This window comes from Capra hircus, chromosome 1, assembly GCF_001704415.2.
Source record: "Capra hircus breed San Clemente chromosome 1, ASM170441v1, whole genome shotgun sequence".
Classification (NCBI taxonomy): domain Eukaryota; kingdom Metazoa; phylum Chordata; class Mammalia; order Artiodactyla; family Bovidae; genus Capra; species Capra hircus.
The window spans coordinates 121,624,804-121,638,010 of NC_030808.1; the positions used below are offsets into that span (position 1 = coordinate 121,624,804).

At 41.4% G+C, this 13,207-nt stretch overlaps 1 protein-coding gene across 1 annotated transcript in view; it reads left to right on the top strand.

Annotated features, from left to right (window-relative positions):
• The window catches only part of LOC102175808 (phospholipid scramblase 1), a 53,202-nt gene continuing 42,101 nt past the window's right edge, over nt 2,107–13,207 (top strand). The window contains exon 1 of the mRNA XM_005675472.2: nt 2,107–2,192. The gene's annotated coding sequence lies outside the window, so the exon portion shown is untranslated. The remainder of the gene's footprint in view (nt 2,193–13,207) is intronic.

A 13,207-nucleotide genomic window follows, 5' to 3' on the forward strand; every position in this document is an offset into this window, starting at 1 on the left:
ACCCAAACTGAGCTCTTTGAGAAATGAGCTGAAATGAGATCAATTTCTCGGCTGATCAATGAGAAATGAGCTCTTTGACCCTAGAGCTGAAGCAGGGAAAACTAAAAGATGAGCCTCAAGCAAATTATGGAATATCAAGGAAGTGCTCAAGGTATGAAGATGGAGTATCAAATGAATAAATTTGAAAGGGCTTCAACCAGCAAAATTAAGGACAATTTGAGCATCGAAATACTTTACTAGATTATTACCATTTAATAAAGTAGGACACTGTGTGTCCTTATAGATATAGTAAAGGTAAAAATGAAAACTTTAATGAGGACACAAATATAGTTTTGAATTACTCTCTCATGAAACTTTTTCAGTTTTTAAGGGGAAAATATTAACTTTTACAGCACAGTCTAGCAGCCCCCACTATGATCATGTAATCAAAGTGATCATCATCAATAAGAGAACAAAGTAAATTGATAAGATTCAGTAAGATAGAGCATCAGGAGTCACGATATGTAGTTTAGCATAGCACACAGTGAAGTAATATTTCCAAGTTTTATTGAAATATAATTTATATATAACATTGTATTAGTTTAGATGTGTAACATGATGATTTATGTTCAAATTGCAAAATGATCACCACAGCAAATTTAGTTAATATCCATCCCCTCATATTTAATTTTTTTTCCTTGTGATGAGAATTTTAAGATTTCCTCTCTTAGCAACTTTCAAAATACATGACACAGTATTGTCAACTATAATCACCATACTTTGGCCACCTCATGAGAAGACTTGATTCACTGGAAAAGACTCTGATGCTGGGAGGGATTGGGGGCAGGAGGAGAAGGGGACGACAGAGGATGAGATGGCTGGATGGCGTCACTGACTTGATGGACATGAGTCTGAGTGAACTCCGGGAGTTGGTGATGGACAGGGAGGCATGGTGTGCAACAATTCATGGGGTCACAAAGAATTGGACACGACTGAGCAACTGAATGGAACTGAACTGAATGTTTCAAAACTTGAAATATACTAGATTTTCAGTGAGACATAATATCTCTGTATTTCCTTTAATTAGTTATTCATGTCAGTTCTCTGAAACATGTGATTCAGGTTACTGAAACCAAGAGGATACAATCCTGAAATGCTTGTTTGATCTTTTTGGGTCTAGAAAAAGGAAAGATTTTCAATGTTTTAATCTGGCTGAGGGCTCATGAGTTGTTGTTGGTCTGTACCCATTAGGCTTTCTCATTTTCCCCCAGGCAGAAGTTAGGCATCCAAGCAGCACAGTTCCTTTTGGACTAGCGGCACTTTTTACTAAGTGACAGCCTTTATCATGGTCTTTTCCCAATGTAGTGGTCAGTGGGACTTGTCTGTCTCTCCTGAACAGAGTGTGAAGTGCTAAACTCTGCCCCTATTTTCAGGGAACACCCCCACCATTGACATCATTCATGCTCACATCCACTTAACAAGCCCCATCCCTTGGCTCACGGTAGTTCACAAATGTTGTGTTGTGCTGACCATTGTTAAGGTTAGCCAAAAGGCTCATGCCCAAGAGAAGCTTACCACAGTATCCCTATCACTCTGCCTCAGGTCCTTATATAGCAAAGGCACTCTGTCTTTTCCGTTTTGAATACATTTCACCCCTTTTTTTGATATACCAACCTCGTTACCTCTTCCTTTACCCAAAGCCTGACACCAAATGTGATGTCCTAATTCACGCTCCCTTGCATATACATTTGAAGGGGAGCTTTTCAAGAACATCCCCCTGCACAAGGTGTAGAAAAAGGGGAATCAATACAACAGAAGACTACATACATACTCTGACACCATTTTACCGATTATAATGTAATTTTAAAAATTCTATGACTATTGTTCAAAATAGAGCTTTAGGGTCTTTAGCCACCAATAAACCCATGAGGAAGTGGCCCCAGCCTGGTCAGTTATTCAAATAAAGTGTGGGTGGCACTGGGCAGCCCCCTTTGTCCCTATGCTGCCTCTCCAGGACCTCAGGAGAATCACAGCTTTATGTCCTAGTACACATGTGAGTATTCACAGAACTAATTAACTTCAAAGTTCTGAATGGAATGTTTATTGCTATGGCGGTTTGGATGTCCCATCTCAGACTCTTCCTCACAGCAGCTCTGGCAAACTGTGGGTGTGAGCCAGACGAAGGACCAGGCCTCCTCAAACTCTCCTCTCAGGTAGCTATTTCACGTGGAATGTCTAGAGACTAATGTGTTCTAACTGTTGGCACCATAACTGATGTCTACCCTATCTTTATGTCTATGGTCTTATTCATGACCTATCTGTTAAAGATGATAACTCACCTTAGGAAACTGTAGTCTTCAGGCAAAAGAGTCTCTAACTTGGCTGATGTTTCATTGCTGATGTTCTGATATAAGTGAAAATTTTGCTTCCTTTCTGGAGATAATACCCAGTTTGCTGGGTTTTGAACAAGTCTCTGAGATTCCCACTCAGGTGTTCAATATCAAAAGTTGAAAGCTGAGATTTATATCTGGAGAACAGGAAAACAAATATCATAGCTCATGAGTAACCAATCTCCAATCTCATATGATTTCTGAATTCTAATCAGCCATCTGTATAAAATATATCTGCCCCTGCCTGAGCCTCTTCTTCCTGCCCAAATTCATTTACTCCATCCACATCCTCTGCCCCCATTTCAGGAACCATTTCAATTACTCCTGCTGTTCCTCTTCTTCGGAAGAGGATGTTAGCTCTAGCTTCCCTATTTATAATTCTCGGTGCCAACAAAACATCTTTGAGGCTCATATTTTTGATCTGTAAAACTGGGATGAGAGGAGAATGGCATTATTGAAGTGGAAAAATCAGTTTTTTACCATATTCAACACAAAGAAGACTGATTTTGATCGGTTCAGTTCAGTCGTTCAGTCGTGTCCGACTCTTTGCGATCCGATGAATCGCAGCAGGCCAAGCCTCCGTGTCCATCACCAACTCCCGGAGTTCACCCAGACTCGTGTCCGTCGAGTCAGTGATGCGTCCAGCCATCTCATTCTCTGTCGTCCCCTTCTCCTCCTGCCCCCAAGCCCTCTCAGCATCAGAGTCTTTTTCAATGAGTCAATTCTTCTCATGAGGAGGCCAAAGTACTGGAGTTTCAGCTTTAGCATCACTCCTTCCCATGAAAACCCAGGACTGATCTCCTTTAGAATGGGCTGGTTGGATCTCCTTGCATGCCAAGGGACTCTCAAGAGTCTTCTCCAACACTGCAGCTTAAAAGCATCAATTCTTTGGCGCTCATCTTCTTCACAGTCTAAGTTTCAAATCCATACATGACCACTGGAAAAAACATAGCCTTGACTAGATGGACCTTTGTTGCCAAAGTAATGTCTCTGCTTTTCAATATGCTATCTAGGCTGGTCATAACTTTCCTTCCAAGGAGTAAGCATCTTTTAATTTCATGGCTGCAGTCACCATCTGCTGTGATTTTGGAGCCCCAAAAAATAAATTCTGACACTGTTTCCACTGTTTCTCCATCTATTTCCCATGACATGATGGGACTAGATGCCATGACCTTCATTTTCTGAATGCTGAGCTTTACACCAATTTTTTCACTCTCCAGCTTTCATCAAGAGGCTTTTTAGTTCCTCTTCACTTTCTACCATAAGGGTGGTGTCATCTGCATATCTGAGGTTATTTTTATTTCTCCCGGCAATCTTGATTGCAGCTTGTGCTTCTTCCAGCCCAGCGTTTCTCATGATGTACTCTGCATATAAGTTAAGTAAGCGGGGTGAAAATATACAGCCCTGATGTACTCCTTTTCCTATTTAGAACCAGTCTGTTGTTCCATGTCCAGTTCTAACTGTTGCTTCCTGACCTGCATACAGATTTCTCAAGAGGCAGGTCAGGTGGTCTGGAATTCCCATCTTTTGATGAATTTTCCACAGTTTCTTGTGATCCACACAGTCAAAGGCTTTGGCATAGTCCATAAAGCAGAAACAGATGTTATTCTGGAACTCTCTTGCTTCTCCCATGATCCAGAGGATGTTTGCAATTTGATCTCATCTCTGGTTCTTCTGCCTTTTCTAAAACCAGCTTCAACATCTGGAAGTTCACGGTTCACGTACTGCTGAAGCGTGGCTTAGAAAATTTTGAGCATTACTTTACTAGTGTGTTAGATGAGTGCAGTTGTGCAGTAATTTGAGCATTCTTTGGCATTGCCTTTCTTTGGGATTGGAATGAAAACTGACCTTTTCCAGTCCTGTGACCACTGCTGAGTTTTCCAAAATTGCTGGCATATTGAGTGCAGCACTTTCACAGCACCATCTTCCAGGATTTGAAATAGTGCCACTGGAATTCCATCACCTCCACTAGCTTTGTTCATAGTGATGCTTTCTAAGGCCCACTTGACTTCACATTCCAGGATATCTGGCTCTAGGTGAGTAATGACACCATCATGATTATCTTGGTCATGAAGATCATTTTTGTACAGTTCTATGTATTCTTGCCACCTTTTCTTAGTATCTTCTGCTTCAGATAGGTCCATACCATTTCTGTCCTTTATCGAGCCCATCTTTGCATGAAATGTTCTCTTGTTATCTGAAATTTTCTTGAAGAGATCTATAGTCTTTCCCATTCTATTGTTTTCCTCTACTTCTTTGCATTGATCGCTGAGGAAGGCTTGCTTATCTCTCCTTGCTATTCTTTGGAATTCTGCATTCAGATGCTTATATCTTTCCTTTTCTCCTTTCCTTTTTGCTTCTCTTCTTTTCACAGCTATTTTAAGGCTTCCCCAAACAGCCATTTTGCTTTTTTTCATTTCTTTTCCATGGGGATGGTCTTGACCCCTGTCTCCTGTACAATGTCATGAACCTCCATCCATAGTTCATCAGACACTCTATCTATCAGATCTAGGCCCTTAAATCTATTTCTCACTTCCACTGTATAATCATAAAGAATTTGATTTAGGTCATACCTGAATGGTCTAGTGGTTTTCCCTACTTTCTTCAATTTAAGTCTGAATTTGGCAATAAGGAGTTCATGATCTGAGCCACAGTCAGCTCCCAGTCTTGGTTTTGCTCACTGTATAAAGCTTCTCCATCTTTGGCTGCAAAGAATATAATCCATCTGATTTCAGTGTTGAACATCTGGTGATGTCCATGTGTAGAGTCTTCTCTTGTGTTGTTGGAAGAGGGTGTTCGCTATGACTAGTGCATTCTCTTGGTAAAACTCTATTAGCCTTTGCCCTCCTTCATTCTGTATTCAAGGCCAAATTTGCCTGTTACCCCAGGTGTTTCTTGACTTCCTACTTTTGCATTCCAGTCCCCTGTAATGAAATGGACATCTTTTTTGCCTGTTAGTTCTAAAAGGTCTTGGAGGTTTTCATAGAACTGTTCAACTGCAGCTTCTTCAGAGTTACTTGTTGGGGCATAGATTTGGATTACTGTGATATTGAATGGTTTGCCTTAGAAACGAACAGAGATCATTCTGTAGTTTTTGAGACTGCATCCAAGTACTGCATTTCGGACTCCTTTGTTGACCATGATGGCTACTCCATTTCTCCTAAGGGATTCCTGCCCACAGTAGTAAATGTAATGGTCATCTGAGTTAAATTCACCCATTCCAGTCCATTTTAGTTCATTGATTCCTAGAATGCCGATGTCACTCTTGCCATCTCCTGTTTGACTACTTCCAATTTGCCTTGATTCATGGACATACCATTCCAGGTTCCTATGCAATGTTGCTCTTTACAACATCGGACCTTGCTTTTATCACCAGTCACATCCACAACTGGGTATTGTTTTCGCTTTTGCTCCACCCCTTCATTCTTTCTGGAGTTATTTCTCCACTCATTTCCAGTAGCATATTGGTCACTTACCGACCTGGGGAGTTCCTCTTTCAGCATCCTATCGTTCTGCCTGATTTTGATAGTCACCCATGAATGAGAATACCTTGCATAAGCAGTTAAGCAGAGACATTCTAACACACCTTTGGAGCAAGAGGTATCAGAGATTGGGCACATTGAAGAGAGTAAGAGGAAGGATTTACTTTATCCACATCACCTGTTCCCAAGGTGGCAAAGCTCAGTACCAAGGGAGCCATTCTTGGCTATGATTTTTCACACCAAGCAAAGTCTGTCATCAGAGTGAGTACCTAGATTCCCCAGATGTGCAGGAAGCTGAGAGAGCAACCTATTCAAAATGCTGAGTTGTGTAGAACAATGAGGGCACAGCTAGGTTAACTCTACTAGGGCTCTTGGAGGACAACACAAGGACATGGATCCTACTAACTTCATCACAGATTCTATCAGAAAGCCCACCTGCTAGCCCCTGAGGACACCGCACCTAAAGATCTCACTCATCTGGCCCACAGGTACCCCCAATACTTCATGTGCCTCACCTGCTCACATCCCTACCCTGTAGCCAGATACTGTGCCTGCCCCCATTTGCAGATGGCTAGAGAGTAGGCAGAGAAAGGAAGCCTGACAATGCAAGATTTGAGAAAAGAAATCACACAAACTCTGGCATTCAGCATCATCCTAGGGCAAGCAAACAAGAGACTGTTGGTACCTCGTTGGCTTTGCAGGATAAAGAGAAGGCATAAAATCTTAAGAATTAATCTCCCTCCCCCCACAGAGCAGGCATATTTGTAAAAATGTCTGAACAAGCCTTAGAATCCCTAATAGGACTGTCAAAAATATTTCTCTCCAGAAAAAGATCAGTAAAGACTGAAGGAGTCGACTGATGCTTCAGGTACAAAGAGCAATGTAAAACTTCAAGGAACACGAAAATCAGGGAAACATGAAATCACCAAAAGAATGCAGTAATTTTGTAGTAACCAAATCCTCCAAAATGGAGGTCTATGATTTGCTCAATAAAGATTCAAGACAGTTCCTTTAAAGAAGCTCAGTGAAACACACAAAAAAACCAAAAGACTAATGATATTAGCAAAACAGTACATGAACAAAAGGAGTTTATCAGAGAAAAATCACAAAAAGAACCAAACAAAAAACAGAGCTGAATTTCCAGGTATATATGTGAAGGAAATTAAATCATTATATCAAAGAGATATGGCCATGTCTGCAGGCTCAGTCGTGTCTGACTACTTGGGACCCTTTGGACTGTAGCTCTCCAGTCTCCTCTGTTCATGGGGTTTCCCAGGCAAGAATACCAGGGTGGGCTGCCAACTCCTTCTCCAGGCATCTTTATGATCCAGGTATTGAACTCGCTTCTCCTGTGTATCTTGCATTGCAGGCAGATTCTTTACCCACTGAGCCATCAGGGAAGCCCTATCAAAGAGATACCTACACTTATTTTCTTTCATTTTTAAAAATTATTTATTGAGATATAATTAACATGTAACATTTTATATGTTTGAAATGTATAATGTATTGGTTTGATATGTATATGTTGCAATATGATTACCATAGTAGCATTAGTTAGTACCTCTATTATATCATAGTCATAAGGATAGAGTGGATGCATATACATTACCATATGTAAAATAGCCAATGGGAATTTGCTGTATGATGCACGGAGCTCAAAATCAGTGCTCTGTGATTACCCAGAGGGGTGGGATGGGATGGGAGGTGGGAGGGAGGTTCAAGAGTGAGGGGACATATGTATGCCTATGGCTGATTCATGCTGATGTATGGCATAAACCAACACAATATTGTAAAGCAATTAACCTCCAATGGGGAAAAAAATTTTTTTTAAGACACATTCATGTTGTTACAAATGGCAGAATTTCCTTCTTTCTCATGGATGAATAATATTCCATTCCATAGGATAAAAATATCTATATAGATATCTCACATCTTTCTATTCATTTATTCATTGATGAATACTTATGCTGTTCAAATATGTTGGCTATTGTGAATAATGCTGCAGTGAATGTGGGTATGTAGATCTCTTTGAGATACTGATTTCAATTGCTTCAAATATATATCCAGGATTAGAACTACCATTGAATATGGTAGTTCAATTTTTTTAATTTTTTGAGGAGGTGCCTGTTTTTCATAAGGCTGTACTAAGTTACATTACTAGCAACAGTGTAAGTTTTCCCTTTTCTCCATATCCTTACCACAATTTTTTTATCTCTTATCTTCTTAATAAGAGCCATCCTAACAGATGTGAGGTGCTATCTCACTCTGGGTTTAATGTGCATTTCCATGATGATTAGAGATAATGAGCACCTTTTCATATACCTGTTGACCATTTGTATGTGTCTTTAAGTAAAATGTCTATTCAAGTTCTTTGTTCATTTTAAAATTGGATTATTTGCTTTTTTCTGTTCAATTGTATCAGTTCTGTATATATTTTGCACATTAGTTCATTATCAGATACATTGTTTATAAATATTTGCTGCTAATTTGTTTGATGCCTTTTCCATTATCATTTCCTTTCTTATGAAGAATCTCTTAATTTAGTCCCACTTGTTTATTTTAGTATTTGTTGCCTTTTCTTTTATAACTTACCCAAAAAATCACTGCCTAGATATCTTGATATCTCTACACTTCACTCACTTTAGTCACTCAGTTGTGCCCAACTCTTTGTGACCCAATGGACTGCAGCACGCAAGGCCTCTCTGTCCATCAACAACTTTTGGAGTTTACCCAAACCCGCGTCCATTGAGTCAGTCAGGCCATCCAACCATCTCATCCTCTGTGGGCCCCTTCTCTGCCTGCCCTCAATCTTTCCCAGCATCAGGGTCTTTTCCAATGAGTCAACTCTTTGCATCAGGTGGCGAAAGTATTGCAGTTTCACCTTCAACATCAGTCCTTCCAATGAACACTCAGGACTTATCTCCTTTAAGATTGACTGGTTGGGTCTCCTAGCAGTTCAAGGAACTCTCAAGATTCTTCTCCAATACCACAATTCAAAAAAATCAGTTCTTCAGTGCTCAGCTTTCTTTGCAGTCCAAGTCTCACATCCATACATGACTACTGGAAAAACCATAGCCATGATTAGACGTACCCATGTTGGCAAAATAATGTCTCTGCTTTTTCATACACTATCTAGGTTAGTCATAACTTTCCTTCCAAGGAGTAAGTGTCTTTTAATTTTGTGGCTGCAATCACCATCTGCAGTGATTTTGGAGCCCCCCAAAATAAAGTCTGACACTGTTTCCATTGTTTCCCATCTATTTCCCATAATGTGATGGGACCAGATGCCATGATCTTAGTTTTCTGAATGTTGAGCTTTAAGCCAACGTTTTCACTCTCCACTTTCACTTTCACCAAGAGGCTTTTTAGTTCCTCTTCACTTTCTGCCATAAGGGTGGTGTCATCTGCATATCTGAGGTTATTGATATTTCTCCCAGCAATCTTGATTCCAACTTGTGCTTCATCCAGCCAGGCATTTCTAATGCTGTACTCTGCATATAAGTGAACTAAGCAGGGTGATAATATACAGCCTTGACATACTCCTTTTCCTATTTGGAACCATGTTGTTGGTTTGTTGTTCCATGTCCAGTTCTAACTGTTGCTTCTTGACCTGCATATAGGTTTCCCAAGAGGCAGGTCAGGTGGTCTGGTATTCCCATCACTTGAAGAATTTTCCACAGTTTATTTTGATCCACACAGCAAAGGCTTTGGCATAGTCAATAAAGGAGAAATAGATGTTTTTCTGGAACTCTCTTGCTTTCTCCATGATCCAGTGGATGTTGGCAATTTAATCTCTGGTTCCTCTGCCTTTTCTAAAACCAGCTTCAACATCTGGAAGTTCACAATTCACGTATTGCTGAAGCCTAGCTTGGAGAATTTTGAGCATTACTTTGCTAGCATGTGAGACGAGTGTAATTGTGCAGTTTGAGCATTTTTTGGCATTGCTTTTCGTTGGGATTGGAATGAAAACTGACTTTTTCCAGTCCCATGGCAACTGCTGAGTTTTCCAAATTTGCTGGAATATTGAGTGCAGCACTTTCACAGCATCATCTTTTAGGATTTGAAAGATTTTAACACAGAATTTCACCAGCTCCATTAGCTTTGTTCATAATGATGCTTTCTAAGGCCCACTTGACTTCACATTCCAGGATGTCTGGCTCTAGGTGAGTAATCACACCATCATGATTATCTGGGAGGTGAAGATCTTTTTTGTACAGTTCTGTGTATTCTTGCCACCTCTTCTTAATATCTTCTGCTTCTCTTAGGCCCATACCATTTCTGTCCTTTATCGAGCCCATCTTTGCAGGAAATGTTCCCTTGGTATCTCTAATTTTCTTGAAGAGATCTCTAGTCTTTCCCATTCTATTGTTTTCCTCCATTTATTTGCATTGATCAGGGAGGATGGCTTGCTTATCTCTCCTTGCTATTCTTTGGAACTCTGCATTCAAATGGGTATATCGCTCCTTTCCTCCTTTGCTTTTCAGTTCTCTTCTTTTCACAGCTATTTGTAAGGCCTCCTCAGACAGCCATTTTGCTTTTCTGCAATTCTTTGCTTGGGAATGTGTTGCTCCCTATCTCCTGTTCAATGTCATGAATCTCTGTTCATAATTCATCAGGCACTCTAAGAGATCTCATCCATTAAGTCTAATTCTAACTTCCAGTGTAATATCATAAGGGATTTGATTTAGGTCATACCTGAATGGTTTACTGGTTTTCCCCACTTTATTCAATTTAAGTCTGAATTCGGAGCATAAAGATGGCGGAGGAATAGGACAGGAAGACCACTTTCTCCCTCACAAATTCCTCAAAAGAACATTTCAACGCTGAGCAAACTCCACAAAACAACTTCTGTAGGCTGGCAGAGGACATCAGGCAACCAGAAAAGCAGACCATTGTCTTCAAAAACAGGTAGGAAAAAATATAAAAGACGAAAAAGGAGACAAAGGAGGTGGGGAGGGAGTTCTGTCCTGGGAAGGGAAGCCCGTCCCAGGAAGGGAATTTTAAGAAGAGAGGTTTCCAAACACCAGGAAACACTCTCCCTGCTGAGTCTGTGGCGAGTCTTGGAAACACAGAGGGCAACATAACAGGAAGGAAAAATAAATAAATAATTAAAACCAAGAGATTACAAGCCCAACAGTAACTCCCCCAGCGGAAAAGCAGCATAGACGCCTGCATCCGCCACTGGGAAGTGGGGGCAGGGCAGGGACGCGCGGGAGGCGCGGGCTGCAGTGCTTTGTAAGAATCGGGCAGGAACGCCCCACGCACAACCAGAACGATCTAACTTGGGCTAGCAAACCAGACTGTGGGATAGCTACCGCACGAAAAGCTCGAACATAAGACACCGCCAGGACCGAGCACAGAACAAAGGACGGAACGGAAAAAGCTGGCTGCAGACCATCCCCCGCCGGGGACAGGCAGCCAGAGCCATAAGGACTGGAAAGGGGCAATTGCAGACCCGGAGAGACTTTACTTACCTAACTGCAAGCAGGCTTCTTTGCTAAGACTTCTGGGGGTGCTGGACAGTCACCATCTGCCTCACGGGGGATGCCAGCGGCCCACCCAGAAAGCTGAGCAGCAGCGACAGAAAAGGTGACAAGCCTCGGCGATTGTGATCGCCAAACTCCTGAGCTACTCGGACATGGGAAGGGCACAAAGCGCAGTTCCAGCCGAATCTGTGCCTCTGAGGGCTGCCTGAGTGCCGAACCTGAGCGGCTTGGACCGGGGAAGTGCACGCAGCCTAGGGCCGGCCCCAGACGGTTCCCGGCTGAGCATCATAGAGCCGGAGCGGTTTGTGCGCCACGAGAAGGGACAGGTCAAGCGGGGCTGAGACACTGTGTGCACACGGCAGTGCTATCTGTTTGCAGCATCCCCACTCCCCACAGCGAGACTGAACTAGTGAGCCTAAAAAACCAGCAAACAGAAGAAGTTAAACAGAGGGAACCACCTTGGAAGTGATCACACACGGCCCACAACATCAGAGAAGGGCTAGATATATTTTTACTATTTTTAAAATCATTCCTTTTTTTTGGGGGGGGGGAGGTTTCTAACTTTTTTTTTAATTGTTAAGTCTTCTATTTCTCCTCTAATTTTTATTTCTATAACCTACTATTACTATTTAAAAAAAAAAGACTTTTTTTTTTTTTTTTAAGGCAAACACCATATATAGGCTTTGGATGGTTGTTGGTGTTTTTTTGTGTTTTTTTTGGTTATGTTTTGCTTTTTTTGTTTGTTTGTTTTAATAATTCTTGGTTTTTTTTTTCTTTCTTCCTTTTTCCTTCTGCTTCTTTTCTTTAATATTGTATTTTTGAAAATCCAACCTCTACTCTAGATTTTTAATCTTTGCTCTTAGGTTTTTGTTGTCAATTTTGTACATTTAAAAACCCAAACTTCACTACCCAAGTTTACCTGAGAGCGAGATTACTGGCTTGACCACTCTCTCCTCCTTTGGACTCTCCTTTTTCTCCACCAGGTGGCCTCTGTCTCTTTTCTCCCCCATCTCTTCCCTATCCAACTCTGTGAATCTCTGTGTGTTCCAGACGGTGGAGAACACCTAAGGGGTTACTGGCAGGATTTGTCTCTCTCTTTCTCATTCCTCTCTCTTATCCTCCTGGTCACCTCTGTCTTACTTCCTCCCTCTCCTCTTCCCCGTATAACTCCGTAAATACCTCTGAGCGGTCCAGACTATAGAGTGCACATAAGGAAGTGACTACTGGCTAGCTTGCTCTCTCCTCTTTTGATCTCACCGCATCTCATTCCAGTTACCTCTAACTACCCCCTCCATCTTCTCTTCTCCTTGTAACTCAGTGAACCTCTCTGAGTGTCCCTCAATGTGGAGAAACTTTTCATCTTTAACCTAGATGTTTTATCATCGGTGCTGTATAGATGGAGAAGTCTAGAGGCTACTGTAAAAATAAAACTGAAAACCAGAAGCAGGAGGCTTAAATCCAAAGCCTGAAAACATTAGAGAACTCTTGAATTCAGGGAACATTAAGCAATAGGAGCTCATCAAATACCTTCATACCTACACCAAAACCAAGTTCCACCCAAGGGCCAACAAGTTCCAAAACAAGACATACCACTCAAATTCTCCAGTAACACAGGAACACTCCGCTGAGCTTCAATATACAGGCAGCTAAAAATTATTCCAAAACCTTTGATGTTTCATAACCCATTACTGGTCATTCCACTGCACTCCAGAGAGAAGAAACCCAGCTCCACCCACCAGAACTCCAACACAAGCCTCCCTAACCAGGAAACCTTGACAAGCCACTGATAGAACCCCACCCACAGTGAGGAAGCTCCATAATAAAGAGAACTCCACAAATTACCAGAATATAAAAAGGCCACCCTAAACGC